The sequence below is a fragment of the Triticum urartu genome, chromosome 1 (genome assembly GCF_003073215.2).
Source record: "Triticum urartu cultivar G1812 chromosome 1, Tu2.1, whole genome shotgun sequence".
NCBI classification, from domain to species: domain Eukaryota; kingdom Viridiplantae; phylum Streptophyta; class Magnoliopsida; order Poales; family Poaceae; genus Triticum; species Triticum urartu.
In genome coordinates this window covers 180,572,636-180,584,336 of record NC_053022.1, presented here as the reverse complement: position 1 = coordinate 180,584,336, position 11,701 = coordinate 180,572,636, and the positions used below count along the sequence as shown (strand labels likewise).

The window sequence follows — 11,701 nt, the reverse complement described above, 5'->3', positions numbered from 1 at the left end:
TGGTGCTCTACAACTCAAAGTAATACTAGCAGTAGCGACAAACATCATCGGGACTTGGCGCACAGGTGAAACATGCTGCAACCGAAAATCAAGGTCTTTGGTGACTTGCGATTTGACTGCGTCCCGGCGACGTGGTCCGTGCACTGATCGATCTCAAACACGCCTTCGACTTGCAGTACTGATGGGGCACCTGACGCGATCTTAATTTTGTTAAACTCAAACCTTCATATTTCCAAACACGGGCTTCTCAATCCCTAAAGAGATCCCTCCAAAGACTCATCACCACTGTGCGCGAGCCCCACGATGGTCGCCAACTATCGTGGAATTGTCACGGCAGATGTCCTAATGTGAGGACTTAGTCGTGAGGCCAACGCATCTTTGTAGTAGGTTGAGAGGGGTTGAGCGGAATCGAGAGACGCAACATAAGACAAGGATTTAGACAGCTTCGGGCCCTGAAAAACATCATCCTATAATAGCCCTACATGCTGTTTGTGGCTAGGTCTCATTATGCTCATGTGGGAGACGCCGTAAATCCAACTCTCTTCTCTTTGTGTCTAGCCTTAATGATTCTTTTCTTGTCCGTCCCCCTTTGGGGAGCCCTGCTCCTCCTTATATATGTTGAAGGGGCGGGTTACATGACTATTCCTAGTAGGATTAGGATTAACCTATTACAAGTGGAGTCCTAGTCTTGCTTCCTTTGTAGGAGAATATTCATTATGCCTTTCCTCTTAAACCGGCCCACCATAACATGAGCCAGCCTTCTGGGCCTTGGTCCTAGTCTTCTATCTAACCCGCCGTTAGGGCCATCCGTGAGTCGCCACTCCAGCGGGTGACAAATGGAAATGCCAAGCACGGCCGGGTCATACTTTCGGCCGGGTCATACCACGGGGTATATCCCCGGCGCCGGTCGTGAGGGTTTTTATAGCAGGCCGGTAAGCATTGGGATTTTGGAGGGATTTCACTGAGACGGGCGGGAAGCTTGCGCAGGAACCTGTGAGGTTGCGTGGGAACGGGATCACCGACGATTCATTGGCACCACCATTTGGCCAAAAGAACACCCCCGCGCGCTGCGCAAGCTTGGGCTATATGCCATCTGCGACAGCGGGGTGACAAGACGTGCGTGAGGAGGACGAGAGGACACGTACACATACAGTTAATAAAAAAACGTTTGCGATTTAATTACCTACGAATGCATGTCGCCATAGATTATATCGTTGGAGTCGTATTTGAACATAGTTTCCAGCTATACAATTTTTGTAACATGCATTAACACTTTTTGGTTAAATTTAAGGTTATACACCAGCAAGCGTTTGCCCGCAACACACACGACTTATTCCATCACAAACAACTCTGATGGATCAACTGTCTGCCACGTATCGCACACACAACTCTAATCTGATTCGTGCTTGATGTCTCAGACATCGCTCACACAGTTCATCTTATTTGCCACGTATCACTGTGTCATCCTCTGCTCGCGTCCCTCGGCAAGCTCTGCTCGCCGTTAGGCGCCGCAGCGCGCTCGGTCACGTCCATCAGTGTGCTCTGCTCGCGTCCATCGGTGCGCTCGGCCTGTGGAGAGCTTTTCCTTGAGGCGACTGCGGAGCGCTCTGCTGGCGTCCCTCCGCGCGCGCTCTGCCAGCGGTTGGGCGTGCGCACGATCACGTCAGGGGCCACATATGCATCTGGTTGCGCCGCGTGCGTTGCCACATGATGCAGTTACGTGCGGTGCGATGGAGTTACGCGCTGCAAATTAGAACTGCCATCAGGGCTTGCGGATATTCCTGGCTGTCCGGCTTCCCCTTTAATTCCCACGGCCATTATAACCTTAGTCTCTTCAACCTTTCAATCATGCCCCACAACACAACAAGCACACCCACGACGACACATAGAGAGGGGATGTCCAGTGGCGCCCCAATGGAGATCGGCGAGCATAGAGTGGAGACCCACGCGAGGGAGACGGATCTCTCGGTGGTGTACACCATCGACCCGGCCGTGGTGGACGACTACATCAACATCGTTGATCAGCTGCTTGCTAGAGACAAGTACAAGGTGGTTGGCCTCGACCTCCAGTACACCACCGATCGTCCCGGCATAGATCAGAAGGTTGCCGTCGCCCAGTTGTGCGTGCACCATCATGTCCTCATCTACCACTATTGCATGGCCACAGAGCCTTACGACTGTTTCAACAGGTTTGTCAACAGCACCGACTACAAGTTTGCCACGGTGGATACCAAAGACGATGTAAAAGCACTCAGTGTTACGGGCTTGGCCTGCAAGAACCTTGTCGAAATTAGTGACCACTAAAGGGTCTGGGTAGCACGAGGGAGGACTCCCTCGTCGAACTCGCCTCGGCCATCATCGACCCCTACTACGAAAAGATGAAGCAAGATGCCCAGAGAACAAGTCCCGTATCCTAGCACCAGGCCTGGATGCGGCAACTGGATGAACCTCACCCCAAGTTCGCGGCCAAGAGCTTGTACACATGCTACGAGATGCACAGGTGGATCGTTGACATGCGGAAGTGCCTCATTACCCAAATCGATGAGCCTGGATCGAGCCACAAGAAGAGCAAGCATCACAAGAAGTAGATGATGATCAGATGATCGTTTATGCTAGTTAATCATGTATGTAATATATAGTTTACTTTATTGGTGTGTGTGGAAATGTCATGTGTGTAGTAGCCACCTATGTAATTATGCATGTAACAGTTTACTTTAGTGTGTGCAAATACCATGGTTGTAGTAGCCACCTATGTAAGTGGATGTTTAATTTGGTTATGCAAGCCAGTCTATTCTGATAATATTATCAGAATAATTATTCTGATAACACTTCTGCACTGCACGCTCAAGGCGAGGGCACTGCACTTTCTTTAGCAAGAGCACTGCATTATACAGACTAATGAACTTCGTGTCGTAAAAAACTGTACGCAGTGTTTTTTCGGTACTGTTTTTGCTCTAGTTTTTTAACCGTTTATTGGAACGAGGCGTATGATATACCGTTGGAAAGCTATGGATTAGGCGCAACTTCGCCATGTTGAACACTTTTTGAGATTCCTCGCGGTTTAAGAGCAGTTTCAAAAACGGTGCGGCAGATGATGAGTGGCAACGAGTGTATTTTCATGATTTTTTCTAAACCACTCATCGGAATAAAGCAAATGATACACCATTGGATAGATATCGTCGAGGAACATCTTTTTCATAACTATTGTTTTCTCCAATTCGTTACGGTTTAAGAGAAGTTTTAAATTTACTAAATCGTGGAATTCTGGTTTTCTTGAAATTTTTGTAATTTTCGGTACTGTTTTCGCTCTATTTTTTGAACCGTTTGTCGAAACGAGGCATGTAATATGTCGTTGGAAATCTATGGACAACGCGCAACTTTCATATGTAGAAATGTTTTTGAGATTCCTTACGGTTTTAAGTTAATTTGGAAAATCGTGCGGCGGACGACGAATGTCAGCGGTTTTTTTCGTGAAATTTTTACAAACCGCTGGTCGGAATGATGTAAACGATACGCCGTTGGAAAGATATCGACGAGGCGCAACTTTTTCATGTAGAACACTCTCTCTAATTCTTTACGGTTTAAGAGGAATTTCGAATTTACCAAAATACGGACACTGTGTTTCGCGACACCCAAATCGACGTAGGTATTTCATCCGACTGAAAACTGCACTCCATCGATTGAAAAACCGCACTGCATCATACGGGTAAGAGAACTGCATGGTTTCTTTTTTGTGGGACCTAAATTTTTGAAGACGAGGAAGAAAACTGCATTGTTTTAGACTGAAAACCGCACTGCATCAGACTGTCAAGCGCACTACATTTTTTAAATGCATTTTTGTTTCAAATGTAGTGTACTAAAAAGTCCTTCATATTGAACTTCTTTCAAGATCAAAGTGGACCGCATTTGCATGTTTTTTAAAATGCATTTTTAGACCAAAGTGCAGCGCATTGGCATTTTTAAAAAAATTCATTTTTGTTTTAAATGAAGTGTACCAAAAAGTTCTTCATAGTGGACTTTTTTGCAAGACCAAAGCGCACTGCATTTGCATGTTTTAAATGCATTTTTCTTCGTAGTGGACTTTTTTACAAGACCAAAGCGCACTGCATTTGCATGTTTTAAATGCATTTTTGTTCTAAATGGTGTACAATTCCTCCAAAAATAATAAAAAGTGAACTCCTCTATTCATTTATTTTACAAAGTGAACTCCTTTGTTTTGCAAAGTGCACCGCAAAAGTTTTCTTAATGAGCTACATCGATTTTAACAAATTATACACCATGTCCTTACAAATTTGCCAAAAAACAAAATCCTCCAAAAATAATAAAAAATACACTCCTCTATATATTTTTTTACAAAGTGAACTCCTTTGTTTTGCAAAGTGCATCGCAAAGGTTAACCACCGTGTTCATGTTTTGTCTGAACTCCCTTCCCCTTCTCAGGTGACAACACTACCCGGTGTGAAGAACTCCTTGTATTATTACCTATTCTCCGATAGCAAGATGCAATCACTTCATTTGTTTCTAGTCTAGCTGTAGAAAACATAGGCACAAAAATTCTGGATGATGGCGTTAATAGAGTATGTGAGCATCAAATATGAAAAACTAAAAGATGGTAACTTTGGCAAGAAACAAAATAGGAAGATGTCCAAGGAGCTCACCCGAGACTGAGCTTTTGATGCTGTCGTCCCAGAATACACCTGCAAACTGCACAGACAAGAGCACCGAGTTGCACCACTTGGACATGGGCGTGGCCTTGTACTTCTTCCCCATGCCGTCGGAACCGCGTGCAATGAGCTAGTGAGCTGCATGTTCTGCGGACGCTGGACTGCACCACTTGGACGCAGGCCTGGCCACACCATGAACCAGCGAGTTGCACGGCTACGTTGCTGTCGGTGTTGTTCCTGCAGCAGATGAGGAGAGGACCACATTGACTGGGGCAGGGCAACACGGCTCGAGCAGCGGCTTGCCTCCATGTCGAGCAGCCGGTTTTATTTCTCGGCAGCTACCTCAGCAGACGATGCACGGCAGTGATGGCAACAACTACTCCTCATTCAAAGGGACATGGCTACCAGCTGCTTCTAGAGGACACCCAGGAGAGCAGTTCGCCCAGCATCTTCATGCGGTGCACTCATTCAGGTGCTGCAGTGCCCAGGAGAGAAAAATACATCTTCACAGAGGCAGAATAAAGCAAAACTTTAATAGTAAAAATAATTGCTCGCCGTGGGAGCTGCAATATATCTTCACAGTGCACACGAAAGAGCTGCACCGGAGGGCTGCAATGTATTGCACCAAGAGAGAGAAGAAAGGATGAAGACAATAATTGCTCGCCGTGGGCACTCGTCGGAAGATGCATTTGTCAAGGTGCTCACCGGAGCTCCAATTCATGCGGCGCATCAAGCTATCAAGGTTGGGGCCGACGGCAAATCCGGGATGGGGACCGGGGAGGGAGGCGAAGGTGCAAGTCGTCATGCACCCCGTCTTCGCGGACTGCACACACATGGGCAACGTACTGCACGGCGCTGCCGCCTACAGTGCACGACAGAAGGTAGGTGGAAGAGGGGTTACCACCCTCCATCGACGTGGGATGAGCTGCCGGACCTGCAAAACAGAGAGGAGGGGGATGGATGAGTAGCAGGGGGAAAAGATGGCAAAACGACCCGGGCTAGCTGCCGGAGAGCCCTGCCACGCCACCACCACCGGAGAGGACAAGGAGGAGGACCAAGGAGACAACCACTGCCAGATCTTGCCGCGGAGTCAGCCTGTTGGTGCGCCATGGGAAGAGCACTCCCGGAGGTCGAGGCATCTGCCGCTGGACTGGAGCCTCGCCCTCTTGCAGCCAACCGTCAGGAAGGAAGAAGAGAAGGGGGTGGCGGCGGCTACCGAATCTAAGGCGAGGCGAAGGGGCTGCCGTGGCTGGGGAGGCTGCCCGGCGATGCGAAGCGTGGCGGGGGCGGGGCGAGCAATGTGTGTCAGGGGTGGCGCGGCGGCGGTGCCTGTAGAAGGTGGAGAAGGCGGCGCGGCGCGGCAGCGTGCTAGGTGGTAGAAGGTGGACGTTGCCCGGGCGGTGGCGTCCTGGGATGGAGCTAGGACGACGGTGGCGGGCTGGAATGGTGCTATGGCGGCGGTGGCAGCGCCGGTAGAAGGTGGACAGGGGCGGGGCGGGCCGGCTCGACGGTGTCCAGAGGTGGTTCTCCGGTAGGGAGACGGGGGATTTGGACCGCGGGAGGGCGAGGTGGGGGTCGTGGGGGAGGTGGGGGGGGGGGGGGGGATGAGCCGGGTGGGGGTGGGTAGTTGTATTGGGTTTCTGCTCGCGGGTGCGTGACTGCAGGTGTTATCAGAATGAGAAAAATGTTATTAAAATAAGGTTTTAAGGGGTGTTATTAGAATAGACCCACCCTATATATATATACAGACGGTCTATTCTGCTAATATTAGCAGAATAACTATTCTGCACACCACTTCGGCACTGCACGCTCAACAGAAGCGCACTGCATCATTTTGACGACGAGCACTGCAATAGAGACTAGTGAACTTCTCGTCGGAAAAAATTGCATGCGTTATTTTTTCGGTACTGTTTTCGCTCTAATTTTTTAAACATTTATCGGAATGAGGCGTGTAATATACCATTGAAAAGCTATGGATTAGGCGCAACTTCGACATGTTGAACACTTTTCGAGATTCCACACGGTTTTGAGAGCAGTTTTGCAAATAGTGCGGCGGGTGACGAGTGGCAGCGAGCGTTTTTTCGTGTTTTTTTCTAAACCGCTTGTTGGAATGAAGCAAATGATATGCCGTTGGATAGATATCGTCGAGGCGCATCTTTTTCATATATAAATCTTTCTCTAATTCATTACGGTTTAAGAGCAGTTTCAAATTTACTAAATCGCGGAACTCTGTTTTTCAATTTTTTTGAAATTTTCGGTACTGTTTTTGCTCCAGTTTTCTAACCGTTTGTCGAAACGAGACATATGATACGCCGTTGGAAAGCTACGGACAAGGCGCAACTTTCATATGTTGAAATGGTTTTGAGATTCCTTACGGATTTTAGTTAATTTTGAAAATCGTGCGGCTGACTTCGAGAGGCAGCGGCTGTTTTTTCGCGAAATTTTTACGAACGGCTGGTCAGAATAATTCAAATCATACGCTGTTGGAAAGATATCGACGAGACGCAACTTTTTCATGTAGAACACTCTCTCTAATACCTTACGGTTTAAGACCAGTTTCGATTTTACCGAAAAGCGGACACTCTGTTCTTCGCGAGACCAAAATCGTCATATTTACTGCATCGGACAGAAGAACGCACTGCTTCAGACGAAATACCGCACTTCATTAGATGGTCAAGGGCACTGCATGGTTTCTTTTTGTTTAGACGTATTTTTTCTCGGACGGGGAAAGAAGAACGCACTGCTTCAGACGGAATACCGCACGTCATTAGATGGGCAAGTGCACTGCATGGTTTTTTTTGTGGGACGTAAAATTTTCCAAACGTGGTGGAGTGCACTTCGTGTCGAGCGTTGGTACTGCAGGGACGAGGTGAGTGCACTGCATCAATTTTTACAAAATTCTGCAACACTATCAAAAGTGAACCTCATGAGTTTTTATTGTATTTTTTTGTACTTATAATTCTTTTAGCACGTTGACCAAGCGAGTGGACCACAAGGACTGGGCGAGTGAACTACATCTAATATAGAAGCGAGCTTCATTTTGAGATCATTTTTGTTTTTTGTGTTTTTACCAAGTGGACAACAGAGGAATTTTATAACATACAAAATCTGCATTCTCCACCAGCCAAATCACGGTAATTAATTTTTGAAGAGATCAACAACATTAGATGGCCGACGGTACTGCTTCAGATGAAAAACCACACTGCATCAAACGGGGCAAACAAGCTACATTATTATTTTGTTTTTTATCCTAAAAAATCTATGAACAAGACTGGACCCCATAGACAAGGGCAAGTGAACCACTGTACGAATTGATGGGAGCTGCAAAAATTTTGTAGTTTACTTAACTTAACTTTTACAAACATGTCCAAACCGAATGGTCGAGGCTAGTGAACCTCATAATGTTTTTTACAAACATGTCTCAACTGCATAGTCGATGATAATGTACTGCATTAATTTTTAGGAAAAAAGAGGTTCACTAGAAGAACATCCCCAAGAAGAGTGCTGGACTGGGCAAACAGGCCCGCCGCACTGCATCAATAACACCCAAAACCACTCTGAATTAATCTACCAGGAGCTCTACTGCACCTACCTGTAGATAAAAGCGACGACCAAAACCATAAATTAGCAGGCACACACCTAAAGAAATTTGCATCATTTTGAAGCAAGTGCTCACTGAAGAAATTAGCAGGCACACACCTAAAACCATAAATTAAATTGCAATCAAGTCATATATACATGGCGGATTGAACCACATTAGCACACGCTTGCTACTGCTCTTCCCCTGCAGGAGATTCAAATCGCACCAGAGCTCACTGAAACAAACTGAAGCTGCAAATGAACAAAAAACTGCACTACATGTAAGGAGTAGAGTTGAACGCATAGGCAAAGCCGCATGATCGCTACCCTCTTGTGCCAAACTGCAAGCCGCACACTTTGACCACGGCAAGTGTACCACATGCGTGTGGACTCCATCGCCGGTGATGGTGGTCAGCCGTTGCCCACAATGGACTGCACACACGAGCCGGCGAACTGCAAGGGGTGGAGGGGCGGCTCGTTGGGCGACCAGAAGGGGAGTTGAGGGAGGAGGGGAACAGAGGTCAGCCTCGATTCAATCCAGCCACGTGCCCATCCTCACGAGCTTGGATTGCCATGCAGGGCTGCCCCCGGCTGGTGACCTCCCACACCGGTGCGGTGTGCGGCGGAGGCGCATCCGGGCGATGGCGCCACGGCGGAAGGAGGGGGGGAAGCAGGTGGGGCGACGGCGCGGGAGGCTGACGAGGCCTGGCTCTCGCAGCAGAGTGTTGCGGGGGCTCGCTATCGCCTGGATCCGGCACTGGAACGTCGCGGGGGCCTGCCGTGGCCTGGATCCGATGCCGGGTCGTGGTGGGCGAGGCAGGGCGTGTGGTGGCCGAAGCGGGGCGGCGCATGATTGTGACCGGGGCGGGCTGCGCAGGGTGGTGGCTGGCAGCGGGCGACTCAGGGTGTTGGCCGGCGGGGGGCTGCGGCGGGTGGTGGCTGGCAGCGGGCGACTCAGGGTGTTGGCCGGCGGGGGGCGGCGGCGGGTGGTTGGTGGCCGGGGGCGGGCGGCGCTGCGTGGTGGATAGGTCGGGAGGTGGGGGAGCCCCGTTTGACCAGGGGAATAGTGCGGTGGTGGTAGGTGGTAGTAGTAGGGAGGTGGGGTAGTTTTCTTTTTATTGCTTGTGCGGTACGCTTCGGGCTTTGTTGCAGTGCCGAACTGTTAGCAGAATAAGGAGGTGCGGTTAGCAGAATAAGGTCTTAAGGGGTGTTATCATAATAGACCCACCTTATATATATATATATATATATATGTTGTTGTTCTGTATGCAATCCCATCGCACAACACACACGTCTTATTAGCAGCAACCGTCTGTGTTCTTATCGATCTTCAGACACATTTCTGATTGCATACATGTTTGCCGTGTATCACACACATCTTGTTAAGTTGAACCGTTTCTGTTCTCATGTCTCAGTGCAAACAGTTCATCCGAGTGAACCACATGACATATATCGCGCACACCTTTGATCTAGCTGACCGTTTCTTCTGTGTTTCTTAATTACAAATAGTTCATCCGAGTGAACCGTATGCTGTGTATCGCACACGCCTCCATCTGGTTGCCCATTTCTTTTGTTCCTCCTCATCACAAACAGTTCATTGAACTGAACCATATTCCCTTCATCGCAGACGCAACTAAAACCTGAACCGAGTTTGATGCATCCGCCATCACAAACGTTTTACACATTTCTCATGGTTTTTATACAGCACCGTTTGCGATTATGGCATCGCACACAGTTTCTCGAAGGGTCTCTGATCGTAGTGTCGCGTTAGCAGCATCCTGCAGTAGTGCCTGTTGCAACTCAAGTACTTCATGATCCACTGCTCAGATTGGGTCCTTGAAGCAGCGGCGGAGTTGTGACACGTGGAACACATTGTGAACCTGAGAAAGGTTTGACGGAAGCTCCAGTTGATATGCCACTTTTCCTCACCTTTCGAGAAGAGTGAATGGACCAATATAGTGAGGAGCTAGTTTGCCCTTTATCCCGAAGCGGTGAGCACCATTCATTGGTGTAACTCGGAGATAAGCCTTTTCGCCAGGTTGATAGACCATGTCTTTATGATGACGGTCATACTGACTCTTCTGACGTGACTGAGTAGCCTTGAGATTCTCGTGAATAATGCGGACTTGTTCTTCGGCATGTTGGATAATATCCGGACCGAAGAGTGGACGTTCCCCAGTTTCTGACTAGTTCATAGGGGTTCGGCACTTTCGTCCATATAACACTTCAAAGGGGGCCATCTTCAGACTAGCTTGATAGCTATTGTTATAGGAGAACTCAGCATACGGGAGAGATTCCTCCCATTTCTTGCCGAAGAAAATTACACAAGCTTGAAGCATGTCTTCGAGAACTTGGTTGACACGCTCAACTTGCCCTTGCGGCTGAGGATGAAACGCAATACTGAATGACAGATGAGTTCCCATAACTTCTTGGAAACTTTCCCAGAATCTTGAAGTGAATAAGCTGCCATGGTCTGAACTGATAACTAGGGGAATATCATGAAGTGAAACAATTCTGGACATGTACAGAGTTGCAAGCTGACTAGTAGTGATCGTTTCTTTGACAGCCAGAAAATGTGCAACTTTAGGAAGCCGGTCAATGACGACAAGAATAGCATCATTACCTTTCTGCGATTTGGGAAATCCAGTGACAAAGTCCATTTCAACAAGGTCCCATTTCCATTCAGGAATAGAGATAGGTTGTAGAGTTCCGGCTGGCCTTTGATGCTCTGCTTTGATACAACGGCAAACGTCACACTCAACAACATAATGAGCAATGTCTTGCTTCATATTAGACCACTAGAATCTCTGACGGATGTGTTGGTACATCTTTGTACTACCGGGATGAATAGACAAAGGCGTGTCATGAGATTCTTTCTTTACCTCATGTGTCATATCCTGGTTTTCCTCTGAACATGGCACCACTAGGTGGCCCTTGAAGTACAAGATGCCATCATCAACAATAGTGAAGAACGAGGGCCTTCCTTCAGTGAGGCAGCGCTTAATCTTGTGGGCTTGAGAGCCATACTTCTGCAGCGTCATGATGCTGTCCACGAGATCAGGTTTAGCAACCAGGGTATTGAGAGAACCCTGGGAAACAACATGGAGGTTCATCTTACGACACTCTGGAGGAGGGGGAGCGAGTGCACCAGGAGGAACTATATGGAGGTTCAGCTTTCTGAATTCTTCAATGAGCGAGGGTTGAACTTTGTGAATCTGGAGGTGGTTGCAATAAGACTTGTGGCTCAAGGCATCAACCATTACATTAGCCTTGCCTGGTTTATGGGAAATTGCTAGATCTTGAGCACTGCGTTGGTTTTCCCCGAAGAGGAAGGGATGATGCAGCAAAGTAGCGTAAGTATTTCCCTCAGTTTTTGAGAACCAAGGTATCAATCCAGTAGGAGGCTACGCGCGAGTCCCTCGCACCTGCACAAAACAAATAAATCCTCGCAACCAACG

The 11,701-nt window shown here is 48.2% G+C and overlaps 1 long non-coding RNA gene across 1 annotated transcript; it reads right to left on the bottom strand.

The window, feature by feature from the left end:
- Positions 1–4,162: 4,162 nt before the first annotated feature.
- On the bottom strand, positions 4,163–6,238 carry LOC125553322. Its single transcript, XR_007304027.1, has 2 exons — positions 5,732–6,238; positions 4,163–5,598 (listed from the first exon to the last, which is right to left on the bottom strand). It is a non-coding gene; the product is annotated as an uncharacterized LOC125553322 (long non-coding RNA).
- Positions 6,239–11,701: the final 5,463 nt, after the last annotated feature.